This window comes from Myotis nattereri (genome assembly GCF_964212035.1).
Source record: "Myotis nattereri genome assembly, chromosome: 19".
NCBI lineage: Eukaryota > Metazoa > Chordata > Mammalia > Chiroptera > Vespertilionidae > Myotis > Myotis nattereri.
The window spans coordinates 5,998,229-6,015,493 of NC_138095.1; the positions used below are offsets into that span (position 1 = coordinate 5,998,229).

Below are 17,265 nucleotides of genomic sequence, written 5' to 3' on the forward strand. Positions count from 1 at the left end.
GATCACCGTTTACCATGCAATTGATTTCAGTATAAAAACATAATTTGGGTATCTCCTTTTATTCTCTTAACAAATATTTTTTGAGGGAATAAGAGCAGTGAATAGGAAAGACTGGGAGAGAAACAACAAAAATGCAAACAAACATGTAAATGAAATAATTTCAGGTAAGTTCAAGTTCTATGATGTAAAGTAAACAGTGATGATGGTTATTGGGAGGGAGAAAAAGTACTTTAATAAGGATGCTCTGGGAGGGCCTCTTTAGATGGTAACATCTGCACAGAGATCTCAAAGTCAGGGGCCCTGGGAAGCTCTGAGGAATGAAAAGAAAGCCAGTGTGACTGAAGTGTGGCAAAAAGGATCAGAGAATGACATGGAATGCAGTCAGGAAATTAGGAAGGGTCAAACCACATAAAGTTTAGCATCATGGCATTTGATTGATAGTTGTCATAGTATGACATCTCTTTATTTAGCTAGTGGTATGAAATCCATTGGTGGTAGATCAAGGAGGTGGGAGAAAGTAAAGAGGGGAGAGGAAAATCTTTGGGATTGGATAAAAAGCAAAATGGAGAGATACATACTTCTTTTACATTGATGGGTGCAAGGTAGTTAATATTTAACATTACAGTAAGTAGAGGTGGTGTGCAGGCAACAAGATAGCAATGAGTTTTGGTGCACCTGCTCTCTCCTTAGGATGAGTATGCCTCTAAGGCAGCGGTTCTCAACCTGTGGGTCCCGACCCCTTTGGGGGTCCAACGACCCTTTCACAGGGGTCGCCTAAGATCATCGGAAAACACATATTGTTTTGTGATTAGTCACTATGCTTTAATTATGTTCAATTTGTAACAATGAAATTGGGGGTCACCACAACATGAGGAACTGTATTAAAGGGTCGTGGCATTAGGAAGGTTGAGAACCACTGCAGGCATCTGGAAATGAAGATTACTCTGGCATTTCAAAGGTATGTTATCCTAGATGCACAAGAACAATGGGAAGGCTCTATTAAGGTAAAGATTAACCTTTTACTAAGGAAGCTATAGGCCTGGGGTTTGGCTACCCACCATGACCTACCCAGTTGGGAATTTATCATCAAGTGTGGCTACTTTGGTCACTGAGCTTGCCACACCTGCCAAATAGCCCTCTGAGCTTGCTTGCCAGGTCTGTCTTGTCGCCTCTTTTTCATTCACAATTAATACTTTGGCATTTTAAAACACTTTAAAATACATATAGAACAATTAAATGTTGTATACCTTTACTGTGAAGACAGTAAAAATGTCACCCATCTTACAAGAAAATAATTTGAGGTATAGAGGTTAAATGGATGGCCTAAGATGTTATTTGTCAGTCAAAATTAAACTGCTGTTTAATAAACAAGAGGTGACTGTTGGTCTTCCCATCTCATTTCTTTTTTCCAAGCATACAGAAAAGTTATAAGATTCAAAAAAGATATACCTTTTACCTAGATTCACCAAGTTTTAAGCTTTGGCCATTTTTGCTTTTATCATTTTCTCTTTTTCATTCCCCTGAAGTCAGTCTCTCTCTCTCTCTCTCTCTCTCTCTCTCTCTCTCTCTCTCTCTCTCTCTCTCTCTCTCTCACACACACACACACACACACACACGTATGTGATGTGGTCATTTTCCAGAATATCATATCTCATACCAGGGCATTCTACGGGATCTGTCTCAATTGGAACATGAAGATAATATATTAGCTGCTGCCTATGCTAATCATGTTATGCCCATTCCTCCCACTTTTTAAGCTTGAAAGTGACTAAATATCTCCACCTAGATAATCTTTCCCTAGCCTTTTCCTCCTGACCATTTTCATTCTCAGTTGATGGCAGTTCCATTTTTTCCAGTTTTCTTTGACTAAAAGCCTTGAAACCATTCTAAATGACTCTTTCTTTAATATCCTCTATATAAACAAACCAGTATCTTTCAGCAAATCCAGTATCTGTTATACAACAACATGGATGAATCTCAAAATCACAATACAGTGACACAAGTGAGATATGAAGGAATATATACAGTATATCCGGTATAATTACACTTCCATAAACTAAAAAATGCCAACTAATCTATAGTGACAGAGAGCAGGTCAGTGTTTGCTTGGGGAACTAGAGTTGGAGGGAAGGGACTTAAGTAACAGAGCAAAAGGAAATTTTTGAAGGATGGAAATGTTCCCTTGATTGTGGTGATGATTTCACAACCATAGACACCTGACAAAACTCATCAGATGGTACATTATATATGGGTACAGTTTATTATGTAAATTATTCAATTATAATCCATTCTCACCACCTTCACTGCTATTTCTTTGGTTTAAGCCACCATAATCTCACCGTTATAATCACGTGGGTTATTACAATAGCCTTCTAACTGGACTCCCTGCTTTTACTCCCTGGACTCCCTGTTGTCCCTCAGTTTCGTCTCAGAGTAGCAGAGTTATCCCTTAAATATAAGTTAGATTGTGACGCTTCTCTCCTCAAAACCCTGCAGTGGCTCACTCTCACAGTAAAAACCAGAATCCTTACAATAATCTCTAAGGTCCTATATGACCTGCTCCCCTCCCCTTTTCTGCTCTGGTCCTGTCTCCCACTGCTCACCCTTTGCTCACTCTGCTCCAGCCACATGCCCTGGGGCCTTTGTACTAGCTATGCCCTTTGCCTAGAAAACTCTCCCCATAGGTATTGGCACCTCCTGCATCTTCTTCCAAATTTGAGAAAGTTAAAAAATCACCTCAATGAGGAGGTCTATCCTGATCACCCAGTTTAAAATTGCAGCTTGACTCCCTGGCATTTCTGATCCCCATCCCGCTCTGTTGTTCTGTTTCCAAAGTTCTCATCTTTCTTTTACTGTAATGATTTACTTTATCATGTTTATTGTTAATTGTCTCCTTCTCTCTGCCAAAATTGTAGCACCTCAGGGTAGGCAGGTTTGTTTAGTTTCTTGAAGTGACTAGGGCTTTTTTTTTTCCTTGGTGCTTAGACTGGCACATAATAGGCACTAAGTAAATATTTGTGAAATGAATTAGGAATTAAGTTGAAATCCATATATTTAAAAAATCACACTCAGGAGCTGCTTAGGAGCATTAGAAAAGGATCACTCCATATGGTGGAAAAGATCGAGAAACACTTTCTAGTTGAGGAACCAAAGATATTCAGAGTAAACTGTTATATACTAGAGACCCAGTGCACGAATTCGTGCATGGGTAGGGTCTGGCTGGTCCACCTGATTGGGGCCAATCATGCCAGATAGGCTGGTGGGAGGGGCCATGGGTGGTTGGCCGGCTGGCTCCACCCCCAGGTTGAACTGGTCAAACTCCCGGTCAAGGAGACAATTTGTATATTAGCCTTTTATTATATAGGATTACCTAGAACAGATATAGATTCATATACTTCTGAAAAAGGCAGTTCCTATAGAGAGAATTGCTAAAACAGTGTAAGGCAATTTTCAACGGGAGTAAACTACTCTAACATGTATTCTGTCAATATATGTGGATGCTTGCCCTATCTGCCAGTGGCAAAGCAAAATTAAAAGTGACTAAGAATGTTGAGTTATCCTTTCAACATTTGAAACTAGGCAAGAGTTCCAGGTTTTAAATACTAACTTTCGGAGGTATAAAGGCAAGTCCCAGGACAGGGTAACCTCAGAAGATTTTGGAGTACTTAGGCTCCCCTTGTCTTGAATTGGCTACACTACTTTTCACTGAGCAGAAATTTTCAATGATGACATTGCCTTCTTTTTAAATCACAAAGTAAAAAGTTTTAAATGGGAGGGGCTTGACCTTCTGTTTTAGCCTTGGGTAAAGCAAATCAAAATGATCAAATGGTTAGTATTCAGGAATATTGTAGGCTAAATGGAATCCTTTATAATTTATTGAATCATTAATTTCTGATATCTCTCATACAGTAATTTTACTTAATACTATATCATAGTGGTTAAGGGACTATGCGTGAGGTTATATTGTCTAGATTTGAAAAACAGCTCTATAAACGCTGTGAAGTTGGGCCTAGATATTTATCTGTAAACAGAAATCAATAATAATAACTCTTGTAGTGTTAAGAATTAAATGAGATAATACACAGTGCCTGGCACCTAGTGAGCATTGATTAAATGTTAGCATGGTAATGATGATGTTGATTACGTTAAACTAGGCTCTAATGAAAGTAACCTCTTCTATCTTTAGTGCCTGCAATAGTCTAAAATAAGTGCTTCCTGATTTTCTCTTTTCTGTTATATTTATTCCAAGATTAGTTCACTTATCAAAGGAAACTGAATGAATGCATATAAACCAATATAAGTGATATTTAGCCTTGCTGACTAAAGGCAGGCTTAAGTAGTGGATTCTAAACTACTTAATGCAAGGATACCATGTATTATGACTGTCCACATGGAAGAAATATTGTAGAGCAGGATTAAATTTTCATTTAATGTGTAATATAGATTTTATTTCAATTTTTAAAAACTAATAGTGTAAACTCCGACTCCAAAGGGGTTTCTAGATGTTTAAATGGGATGATATCAAATGCCACTTCTTTAAGACACTCGTTGAAAGAAATAGGTTCTTAAACAAGTAAGTTGGGAGTGCTGATAATTCTGAAATTATTGACATTTGGGTACTGTATTATTCAATAAAATAGTACATTTCTAAAATAAAGGTCAAAACCATTTTAAATAAAGCAACCTGTAGAAATAGTAATTTTTAAAAAACAGTGATAGTTTCTTGCTTAACAAAATTATTTACCATAATATTCCTTAAATGATAAATACCTTAATACATTTTATATATGAATTAGTGTAATTGAACAGCATTTTTTGGACACATGTAGTGTATAGATAGTATGTTCAGCCTGGTGATATAAATATGATCCCTGCCTTTTATCAGCATATGGTCTTAATATGGTCCTACCTAAGACAACCTAAATCTTGTGTTTGTACTGTGTATATAAGAAATGTTTACATCTCAATGAGTGACACTAATTAAAAGATGCATGTTTCCAACTTGGGAAAAAAATGTTTACAGCATCTTTCTATGGGATAAAAAAGGAAAATAACCCACCCAGCTTAAGAGAGAGTCAAGAAAGTTTCCCTGAAGTGGTATTATGTAAGCAGATTCTTGAACAAATTCTAGTGAGCTAGGAAGAAGAAAGGGTTTGCCAACAGGTACTTCTTCACATCCCAAGGAAGTACTTTGAGATAGCTGAGGTGCCCACTGTGAGGCTTCAGAATTCTTAAGGACAGGGTTCAAGAGCAGACAAGGAGCAGATCACATTTGCCATCCATCTACAGGGAGTTTGGATGTTTTATCCTGTACCTGGTGGGATTAAAGGGTTTTAAGCTGTAGAATGGCATGGTCAGATTTTTCTTTCAGGTTGATAATGCAAACAGTAGTAGAGGATGGATTTCATTCATAAACAGCTATAAAAAGTTTTTAATATCAGGTAGCTCTATAGAGAACTGTTAGGGTTCATTCAGCTTCTAAATTTAAAGTAAATTACTCAAGAATGAAGAAATTGCTTTAAATACCTGAACAAGAAAGTACTTGTAGTCACTTATATCTTGCAGAACTTAAACATTTGAGATTCATATTCAGAGGCAGTATTGTTGAAACATCATATAAATGTAAAGAGTCTTTGGAAACAGATTTTAGGTCATGATTTTACACTTAATCAAGTATGTGTACTCTGTTATTTTATTTATGTGTGCTTTTTAAGTTATTGGGTGGAGACAATTATAAATTTTTTCTTTTATTTCAAAGAATACCATTTTTACCCAATTCTTTGAATTATATACACTAATAAAAGACAAACATGCAAATTGACCATGCCTTTGCTACATCTTAAGCCATGCCCACCAGCCAATCAGAGCAACTATATGCAAATTAACCCAACCAAGATGGCGGCTGGCAGCCACGGAGCTGGAGCAAGCAGGAGGCTTGGTTGCCCCAATGATGGAGGAAGCCAAGCTTCCCTGCCTGCCGCGGCCAGCTGTGAGCTCTACTCAAAGCAACAAAGTTTCAATTATAGAAGGTAAATAAACCCCAGATACCTGCTTTCAGCCAGCTGTGACCACAGAGCTGGAGGAAGCAGGAGGCTTCCCTCCCACCTGCCTTGGCCAGCTCTAAGCTCCTCTCAAGGCTACAAAGTTTCAATTATAGAAGGTAAATAAATCCCAGAATTAAAAGAATAAAAAAAATTTTAAAAGGAGAGGCTGGGAGCTTCCGTCGCCAGGAGGCTTGGCCAGCCTGAAAACGGCCCTCAGCCCCTCACCCAGACTGGCCAGGCACCCCAGTGGGGACCCCCCACCCTAAAAAGGGTGTGGCCAGCCTGAAAACAGCCATTAGCCCCTCACCCAGGCTGGCCAAATCTCCATGGGGTGAGGGTCCCCACTAGGGGGGGCTTGACCAACCTGAAAACAGCCATCAGCCCCTCATCCAGGCTGGCCAGGCACCCCAGTGGGGACCCCCACCTTGAAGGGGGTGTGACCAGCCTGCAAACACCCATCAGCCCCTCACCAAGGCTGGCCAGGCACCCCAGCGGGACCTCCACCCTGATCCGGGACACACTTCAGGGCAAACCAGCTGGCCCCACCCGTGCACCAGGCCTCTATCCTATATAATAAAAGGGTAATATGCAAACTGACCCTAACAGCAGAACGACTGGGAATGACTGGTCACTATGACACACACTGACCATCAGGGGGCAGACTCTCAATGCAGGAGCTGCCCCCTGGTGGTCAGTGCGCTCCCACAGGGGGAGCTCTGCTCAGCCACAGCCAGGCTGATGGCTGCCAGTACAGCAGTGGTGGCGGGAGCCTCTCCCGCCTCCTCAGCAGTGCTAAGGATGTCCGACTACAGCTTAGGCCTGCTCCCCGCTGTCAAGTGGACTTCCCCCGAGGGCTGCCGGGCTGCCAGAGGGATGTCTGACTGCCAGCTTGGGCCAGATCCCTGAGGGAACAGGCCTAAGCCAGCAGGTGGACATCTTCCGAGTGGTCCCTGACTGCAAGAGGGCATAGGCCGGGCTGAGGGACCCCCTGAGTACACAAATTTTTGTGCACCGGGCCTCTAGTTGAGATATATTTTTGAAAGGAGGATAATTATCAAAGGATCAGTTTTTCTAGCTACCTAAAAAAGAATACATTTTGGCTACTGATTTAGTAATCATTTGAAAATTGTCCAAATTTTTATTCAAAAATATAAGGAGGCTCTATCTTAGTCTCCTCAGTCTTCTATATCAGACTAAATAGTTTAAACACAGAAATGTATTTTCTCACCTTTTTGGAGGCTGGGAAATCCAAGACCAAGGTGCCAACCAATTAAGTTTCTGGTGAGCTCCTTCTTTCTGGCTTGCAGGATGACTGCCTTCTGGAATTGTGCTCGCAAGGCCTTTCCTCCTTGCATGTGTGAGGTGACGGGGAGAGAGAGAGATCTTTTCTCTTTCTTCTCTTATAAAGCCACTAATCCTAATGAATTAGGGCCGAACCCTTAATGACCTCACTTAACCTTAATTACCTCCCCTATCTCCAAATATAATCACATTGCGGGTTAGAGTTTCAAAATCTGAATTTAGTTCATAGTGAAGGCCAAAGAAGACCTTTTTCTAAAAGAAGTAAATGTAAATGTAAGTATATACAACTTAATTTTGAAGTTTTGGGGTTCCTACATCTGACTGTGCTTAAGAAAAAACTGTTATTTTCAAAGCAACAAAGTGGAGACAAGGTAGAATGGTCCCAAACAAACAACAACAAAAGAACTTGCTAATAGCTGTGACATTTTAGAAAAATTGCATGTCAGGTAATCCTTCATTAGCTGTAAGAAGGTTTATTTTCAAAGCTCTTATTTCTGCATGTTCTATTTTCTCCAGAGCCTGGCACTGTAATCCTATAGCAGGGAGTCAAAAGTTATAAATACAGAGCTCTTACATTGCCTTCACATATTTGATGATCAGTGGGAGGTAAAATTTGCAGAAGCTAAAGGTGTTAATATCTTGGGTTTTTCTTTTATTTGACTGTGGACAATTAAAGTGAAATTGATTGCTGAGAATTTTACATACCTTGAACTCAGGACATTTTTGTGTGTGTGAATCTGAATAAAAGATTCTAAAATCAAGCAACATGCCAGGATCATAGACTTTTAGGGTTGAAATGGAACTTAGAAACAATCTTGAGTAGCCCTAAGACCAGGAGAAAAGTCGGCTGGTTCATTTTATTACTGATGCACATTTAAAAAAATGTTTTTATTTATTTTCAGAGATAGGAAGGAAGAGGGAGAGAGAGATAGAAACATCAATGATGAAGGAGAATCATTGATCAGCTTTGTCCTACAGGTCCCCCACTGGGGATTAAGGCTGAAACCCAGGCATGTGCCCTGACCGGGAATCAAACCGTGATCTCCTGGTTCATGGGTGGATGCTCACCCACTGAGCCATCCAGCAGGGCTGCACATATTTTTTTTAAATATATATATTTCCATAGACAGAAAGACAAGGGATTTTTTTTAATACTTAACATGAAACGAAAGGCAGAGTCATATAAAAATCTAAATTTTATTTCTGATAGTAGTGTTTGACTATTCATCTCAATTTGTTAAACTTAGGGAAGTCATTTTAACCTTTTGATTATATATAAAATGGAGTGGATGCTTAATTATAGAAATAAAATATTATATTTTACACTTACTTACCAACACTAATAATTCAACTTTGGAATATTTTCCAAAGATTTTCTTCTTAGCTTTCTCTTCTCACTGCATTCTTGGCCTGAGTTACCATGGTTCCTTCTTGAGTTTCTTATCTACCTTAAACAAATAGTTCTAGATCTGAATTTCTAGCTATGTTATTTTCCCTAAATTCCAGTTCATAGTGAAGGCCAAGCAGAGCTTTACCTGGCCTTCATTTCATTCTACTTGCTATACATCTCTACCTGGATGCCCATCTAGCACTTAAAAGTCTATTTGGCTAGAAAACACTCACCATGTTTTTTCCATTAAACTTATTCCTTTGACTGAATTTCCTATTCTTTTTCATAGAGTAATTGTCTTCACTGTTGCTTGTTCTTAGAGCCTCAGAGCTAACTTTGATTCCCATGTCTTTTCCAGGCTTACAGCCACTTGCTGACTATGTCACATTATTACCATGTTATTCTTGCATCCAGATTCTTGAAGCCATGGCATGATATCTGCCTTCAGCCTTCATTCTGGAATAAGACTGTCATCCTTTTTGGGTAGCCCTAATCTGACCTCCCTGCTCTAGTTGCCTTGTATTTCAATTCAATCTTTTAAAAACATGTTATCTTTTTTCATTATAAAGTGATAAATGGTCAGGGGAGAAAATGCTGAAAATAAAAAGAAAACAAAATGCCTATATCTCAATACCCCAAAATAATCATTATTAACATTACGGTCTGTATTCTTCTAATTCTTTTTCTATGATGTGTGCATAATGTTTTTATTTAATGTCAGTTGACCCAGGAGTAGTCTAAAGGTTACAATTATTATGATAATCAGTAACCCCCAACCTCTTCTGCATTATTTGCTAAGTAGAAATTAGTTGATCATTAAGGTCCCTTTCCAGTTCTCAAATGGAGTGATAGATGATCACAATGGGCATATATAATTAGTGGCATAAAAAGCAACTATCATCTATTTTCATTTTCAAAGAGAAAAATACCATAAACAGAGTTTCTTATCTCAGATATCACTTAAATATTAGTGGCAGGCAGTAACAACAACTAACCCAAACAGTTTTGTTTCTTTCTCTAGACACAGTTCTCTTCAAGTCTTTTAGGGAAGTTGTTTTATAGATAGAGGAGAGAAGCTCCTAGACTAGTCTTGACTTTGAAAAAGTCATATCATCTATTTTTTTTTCATATCACCTATTTTTACTTCATTTTTCACTGATGTAAAATGAAGATTTTACCTGGCTGCAACTACCTTCTGGGAGCAAGATAATGAATGAAATCATGGGAATTTACACAGGCTAATTTACTGTGAAGCTTAAGTTTGAGAGTCCCTCATTTACACCAGCCCCTTCTGAGGCCTATACCTATTTTGTTTTGTTTTTAAATATGTGTTTATTGGTTTTGAGAGAGAGGGAGAGAGAGAAAACATGGATGTGAGAGGAAAACATTGATTGGTTTCCTCCCACAAGTTCCCCAATTGGAGATCAAACCTGCCACCTGGTTATGTGCCCTGACTGGGAATTGAATGGTGAACTTTCGGTGTACGGGATACTGCTCCAATCAATTGAGCCACCCGTTCAGCCTTATACCTATTTTTGTGTGGGAATTTGGTAAAAAAATTTTTCTTAAAGAGATCCCCAAATTTGCTTACTCTTTCGTCCTCACAGGAACTGAATCAACTGCTATATATTTAAGTGTTATGAGTCCCTTCAGAGAAATGATGACATGGAAGTCCAATTTTATATTAAGTCAAATTTTTCTTGATCACTCTCTAAATTATGGGCAAAAATAGGAAAACTGTTTGTTGTTCTGAAGTCTGATTTAGGCAACAAAGTTTTCAGAATAAAGTTTCCTGGGGTGAGAAATCAGAAGACCTGGATTTTAATGTGGGGTAACACAACTACATAGCTGTGATTTGATACTTAACTTTTTTGCTGTTTAGTTTAATTAAAAAGGTTGAAATGTCTAATCTTTAAAATTCTTTCACAGATGAAACATTATGATTCTTATTCCCTAATGCCAAAATATTGTGGGTTTTTCAAACTAGTTGGCTCCAGATTTATTGTTGAAGTGTGATTACAACATTTTAAGGCAACTAAGATCTTCTGTGAATCCTTTTTCTTGAAAAATGCTGGGCAAAGGGAAATTACTTAAAATATCTACATTTATACTCCCCATCAAATGGGTTTTCTTATATGAAGTCATAATAACTGTGAAAAATAATTTACTTTATTATTGTTGGATGATTTCCCTTTCTTAGAATAAAGAATGAAGATTATTTCAGTTGCACATCTCTGATGAAATCTTCTACTATAAGCTAGCTGAATTGTTCAGTTGACCTAAGGGCCTAAGACTTGAAATACTACATTCTTGTCAGAGTTCTAATTTCTCACTATAAATACAATAGGGGGTTGAGGGGACTGAGTTTCCAGGTGGTCAAGGAAGAGGGGGAAAAATAATTTCATGCATATTATTTCATCTTCAGTTAATTCTTAAAATGCTGTCCTCTTGGAAGGAAAAATGTTCTTTTTCATATTTTAAGGGAAGGGTAAATTGAAAGGTAATTTTTAGTATAAAATTGTGATGGAAAAAAGGGAAGAATATTTCAGCAAATTTTTATAGAGTATCTGTTATATAAAGATGCCATGGGCCAAGCAGTTCAAGTCCTAGGTATTTAATTAAGAGAAAATGTATGTTCACAAAAAAACTTGTACACAAGTGATTATAATAGCATCCTATCTAATAAAGAGGGAATATGTTAATTGACTCCCATGCTATCGCAAAGATGGTGGCACCCACAGCCAATAAGGAGGGAACATGCTAATTGCTGCCCCGCCCTCAAAGATGGCGGCACCCACATCCATAAGATGGCAGTGCCCAGTCCCCTCAGCCCCTCCGGGGCAGCAGGCTCGCGGCAATGCCGGCCCTTCCCCAGGCAGGCCCGCTGCTCTTCGCGCCTGCCTCCGGAGTCCCCCAGTCCCCTCAACCCCCTAGCCCAGCCGTGGGCAAACTACGGCCCGTGGGCCGGATCCGGCCCGTTTGAAATGAATAAAACTAAAAAAAAAAAAAGACCGTACCCTTTTATGTCATGATGTTTACTTTGAATTTATATTAGTTCACACAAACACTCCATCCATGCTTTTGTTCCGGCCCTCCGGTCCAGTTTAAGAACCCATTGTGGCCTTCGAGTCAAAAAGTTTGCCCACCCCTCCCCTAGCCACTACTCAAGTGTCTAAAAATTACTTCAATAACATTAGTTTTAAATTGTTATATTCTTTGACACAACAACTGTCCTTCTAGAAATCCATTCCAAAGAAAGCCCTAAAACATAGGTAGGTAATATGCACAAAGATCTTCAAAACAAAATAATTTTTAATAGTTCAACAAAGGGTAGACTGTGGCCTTGGCTTCATATTGTGGAAAGATGGTTATGAGTGAATTGTGACTCTTCCATCAGATATACATTGAGTAGTCATTAAGTGATCTTTTTGAATAGTGTTTGATGATATGGCAAAATGCTTATAATATAGTTAGATAAAAGAGATAGTCTATCCCTAGCTGATTTGGCTCCTTGGATAGAGTGTCAGCCTGCAGACTGAAGGGTCCCAGGCTCTATTCTGGTCAAGGGCATGCACCTCAGTTGCAAGTTCCTCCCTGGCCCAGGCCCTCGTTGGGAGCGAGCAGGAGGCAACCAATTGATGTGTTTTTCTCTCACATCGATATTTCTCTCTGTCTTTCCCTCTTTCTTCCACTCTCTCTAAAAATCAATTGAAAAATATCCTCGGGTGAGGATTAAAAAACAAAAGAGAGAGGTAATCTATGAAATTATATCTATAAATGTGATCTCAGCTGTGTAACAAAATAAATATGAGCATGAAAAAATAAATATGTGCTTGGAGAAATGTATGCCAGATTGTTAATGGAGTTTGTCCTGGGTAGGATTATGGATTTTTTTTCATAGTATTATATATTTCCCAGATTTTCTATATTGGGCATGTACTTCTTTAATAGATAATAAAGAATAATCATTACTCCCAAAATGCAGGAGATTGGTTATAGGAGAGCCTAGAAAAGGGAAGATAGATGAGTCAATGTAAATCATCATGCCTATTGGAAAAGCAATTCAGAATATAAGCCTTATTGACAGACAATCAGTAGCATCACTGTGTGCTGTCAGATTAGTCCTGTCTACGGGTAGCCTCTATTGAGTTTCCCTGGACTCAGACAAACCAGTGGAAGCCTCAATATAGATTCTGAAATCTAGTGACACATTTGTTTTCCTGATATTGCTTGTGAAAGAGTAGCCTGTGACTCTGTTGTGAAATTTTTACCTTTTACATTTGTCATCCAAAACAGCTAAAGGTAAAATTTTAACTTTGTAATGTTACATTTATAAATATTATAAATGACCATGTTATTGATTATTACTCCTTTAATTTGACCCTGCAATTATGTATTTTCTTCTTCTCTTTCTATAGGTGTACCATAAATACAAAAGACTGAAGTTACAAAAGGGGAAGAAAAGGTTGCTGCTAAAATGAATTTGAGCAATACAGTGTATTTTGTGCCATACACAAAAAGGTATTGTACACATAGATCCATAACTTAGCTTTCTCCTATAAAATGAAAATAAGTGGTACAGTCTGGTTGTTTTTTTTTTAAAAAAAATATTTTTATTGATTTCAGGAAGGAAGGGAGAAGAAGAGAGAGCTAGAAGCATCAATGATGAGAGAAAATCATTGACCAGCTGCCTTCTGCAGGCCCCCTTCTGGGCATTAAGCCTGCAACCCAGGCTTGTGCCCTGACTGGGAATCTAACCGTTACATCATGGTTCATAGGTCAGCACTCAACCACTGAGCCACGCCATTCAGGCTTTTCTGTTTTTTCTATAATTAATTTTTAGTATATTTCTAAGAAAAATATATTAAAAGGGAAAATATTAATAAAATTGGGATAAAATGTTCTTTTATAAAGTTTTTTAGTTTCAAGTTATTTCCTTAGAAATTTTTATTATTCTCATTTATAGCTTACAATAGATAATTATTTGGTTAAAAGAAATGAGCTCAAGTTGATTTCTATTATCAAATTATTTTCTGGAAATAAAATTTTTGTTGTAGTAATACACATAAGCAAAAAGAGGAAATTTAAAAATTACCTGAAATCCCAACTTCAAATAAAACATAAGCCTTCAAAGAAATCTAAACTTACAGGTTAAAGAAGCCATATTTCCCATCTTCACTGTGGCATCTCTCCTATGCTCTACTTATACTCTGCCTTTTACTAAAACAAAACAAACAGTAAAGAAATGGCCTCATGTAAATTCCCATTAGTATATTACTGGGTCAAACACTGTACTCACTCTTTCAGTTGTATCCTTATGCCCATACCAAAAAAAAAAATGTATATTTTCTATTACTTTGCTAATTTGGTGGGTGAAATGCGATGTCTTATTATTTTAGTTTTTACTTCTTTAATTACTAGTGAAATTTTATATGTTTCATTTCATTAATGGCTCCTGCTATTTCTTTTTTAAATTTAATGTTTATGTCCTTGAGTGTGTGAGTGGGTGTATGTATATGTATGTGTTTACCTCCTTGATATCAAAAATAACTGGCAAATAATTTGTAAGAACCACTCCCATTCTATTTGCCTTTCATTTTTTAAATTGTATCTTTCTTTTTAAAACAAACATTGATTTTTTCCATATAATAATTTAATATATTTCAAGAGCATACTAGTAATATGTTAAACACACTTATATGTAAACTAGAGGCCCGGTGCACAAAAATTTGTGCACTCGCGGGGTAGGGGGGGGTCCCTCAGCCCGGCCTGTGCCCTCTCGCAGTCTGGGACCCCTCAGGGGATGACCACTTGCTGGCTTAGGCCTGCTCCCCGGGGGATTGGGCCTAAGATGGCAATCAGACATCCCTCTGGCAGCCCGGCAGCCCTCGGGGGATGTCCACTTGCCAGCGGGGAGCAGGCCTAAACTGCAGTTGGACATCTTTAGTGCTGTTGAGGAGGCGGGAGAGGCTCCACCACCACCGCTGTACTGGCAGCCATCAGCCTGGCTTGTGGCTGAGCAGAGCTCCTCCCATGTGAGAGCTCCCTGACCACCAGAGGGCAGCTTCTGCATTGAGAGTCTGCCCCCTGGTGGTCAGTGTGTGTCATAGTGACCAGTCATTCCCAGTCTTTCTGCTGTTAGGGTCAGTTTTCATATTACCTTTTTACTATATAGGATAGAGGCCTGGTGCATGGGTGGGGGCCGGCTGTTTTCCCTGAAGTGTGTCCCGGATCAGGGTGGGGGTCCCGCTGGGGTGCCTGGCCAGCCTGGATGCGGGGATGATGGCTGTTTGCAGCTGGTCACACCCCCTTCAGGGTGGCGGTCCCCACTGGGGTGCCTGGCCTGCCTGGATGAGGGGATGATGGCTGTTTGCAGCTGGTCACACCCCCTTCAGGGTGGTGGTCCCCACTGGGGTGCCTGGCCAGCCTGGATGAGGGGATGATGGCTGTTTGCAGCTGGTTGCACCCCCTTCAGGGTGGGGGGTCCCCACTGGGGTGTCTGGCCAGTCTGGGTGAGGGGCTGAGGGCCGTTTTCAGGCTGGCAGGTGACTGAAGCTCCCAACCTCTCCTTTTTTTCTTTTTTTTTTATTCTGGGATTTATTTACCTTCTATGGCTGTCACTAGAGCTAAGAGCCGGCTTTAGCCCTGAGGCTCAGCTCCAGCTCTGAGACCTCAGCTGCTGAAAGCAGGTATCTGGGTTTGTTTGGGTTCTATAATTGTAACACTGTTGCAGTCCTGCTCGCTTCAGCAGCTGAAAGCAGGTTTCTGGGGTTTGTTTAGGTTCTATAATTGCAACATTGTTTCTTAGAGTGAAAGCTCAGAAGCCGGCAGCGGCAGGCGGGGAACCTTGGCTTCCTCCTTCACTGGAGCAAGCAAGCCTCCTGTTCGTTTCAGCTGCCTGGCTGCCGGCCGCCATTTTGGTTGGCAGTTAATTTGCATATCTCGCTGATTAGCCAATGGGAAGGGTAGCGAAGTTATGGTTAATTATCATGTTTCTCTATTACTAGATAGGATATAATAATTATAAATATATCATATTTAGTAATACATTTATCAATGCATTTAAGAATTCACTAATAGATTTATTAATAATTCATTAATATCTTTCTCAATTATATTTATTGGTTGCTTATTTCCCATTTATTCATATCGATTTCTACATTTATATATTAATAAATAAATATATATATGAAGCCATCATCATATTGAATATACATGTCCATCATTCCCCAAAGCTTTCTTATGCCCCATTTTACTCCTTCCTTCTCTCTCTCTCTTCTCTTCTCACCCATCCCTATTCCTGGGCAACCACTGATGTGCTCTCTGTCATGTTAGGTTAATTTGTGTCTTCTAGAATTTTATATGAATGAAGCCATAAAGTATGTATTCTTTTTTTTATCTGGCTTCTTTCACTTAGCTTAATTATTCTGAGATTCATCCATGTTGTAGCATGTATCAATATAGTTCATTTTATTGCTAAGTTACATTCCATTGTCTGCATTTACCAGATTGTTTATCCATTCATCTGTTGATGGACATTTGGGTTGTTTCCAGTTTTGGCTATTAAAAATAAAGCTGCCATGAACATTTGTGTACAGTGCTTTGTTTGGACATATGTTTTCATTTTTCTTGGCTAAATACATAGGAATGGAATGGCTACATCAGATGGTAGATGTATGTTTAACTATTTAAGAAATTGCCAAACTGTTTTCCAAAGTGTTCATTCCATTTTTACATTTCCGCCAGCAATGAATGAGAGACCCAGTTACTTTACAATCTTGCCAATACATGGTATGCTTAGTCTTTTTAATGGTAGCCATTCTACTAGGTGTATACAGTATTTCATTGGGGTTTTAATTTGTATCTTCCAGATGAATAGTATTAAGCATATTTTCTTTTGTTTATTTGCCATCCATATAACTTTTTTAGTGAAATGTCTATTCCAATTTTTTCCCATTTAAAAAATTGGGTTGTTCATTTTGTCAAGTTTTTTAATCTTGATAAAGTCTAATTTATCGATTTTTTTCTTTTATGGATAATGCTTTTCTTTGCCTAATCCAAGTTCAAAAAGGGGAACAAAACATAAGATTTCCTTTAGGAAAAACAGAAATATCTATGAACTAAATTTATGAGAACTAAAATGTATTTTAAACTTTTGAATATTTTTTTTAATAAAGCTGAGTACTATGGATCACCATTTGCTGGAAATACATAGATCACTATGTCGTAGTATATAGACTAAATACTTGCTTCCTGACCATGGGGAAGTTGTTTCACCTTAGTCTTAGTTTGTTCCATAATATCAAAATAATAAAAGTCTCACATTATGATTTGTTGTGAGGTTTAACGGAGATAGTATATATGGTATTTAGTGTTGCCTGACACATAATAAGGCCTAATTAATGTTAGCTGTTATTATTTAAGTATTAATTAGACCAAAATGCTTTTTTAAAAACAGATTTATTGAGACATAATTTTTATATAATATAATTTACTCATTTAAAGTATATAAATCAATGGGTTTTAGTA

At 38.4% G+C, this 17,265-nt stretch overlaps 1 protein-coding gene across 1 annotated transcript in view; it reads left to right on the forward strand.

The window, feature by feature from the left end:
• TAOK3 (TAO kinase 3) overlaps window positions 1-17,265 on the forward strand; it is a 151,365-nt gene that overhangs the window by 55,673 nt on the left and 78,427 nt on the right. Inside the window, exon 2 of the mRNA XM_081113679.1 lies at window positions 13,155-13,257. The gene's annotated coding sequence lies outside the window, so the exon portion shown is untranslated. The remainder of the gene's footprint in view (window positions 1-13,154; window positions 13,258-17,265) is intronic.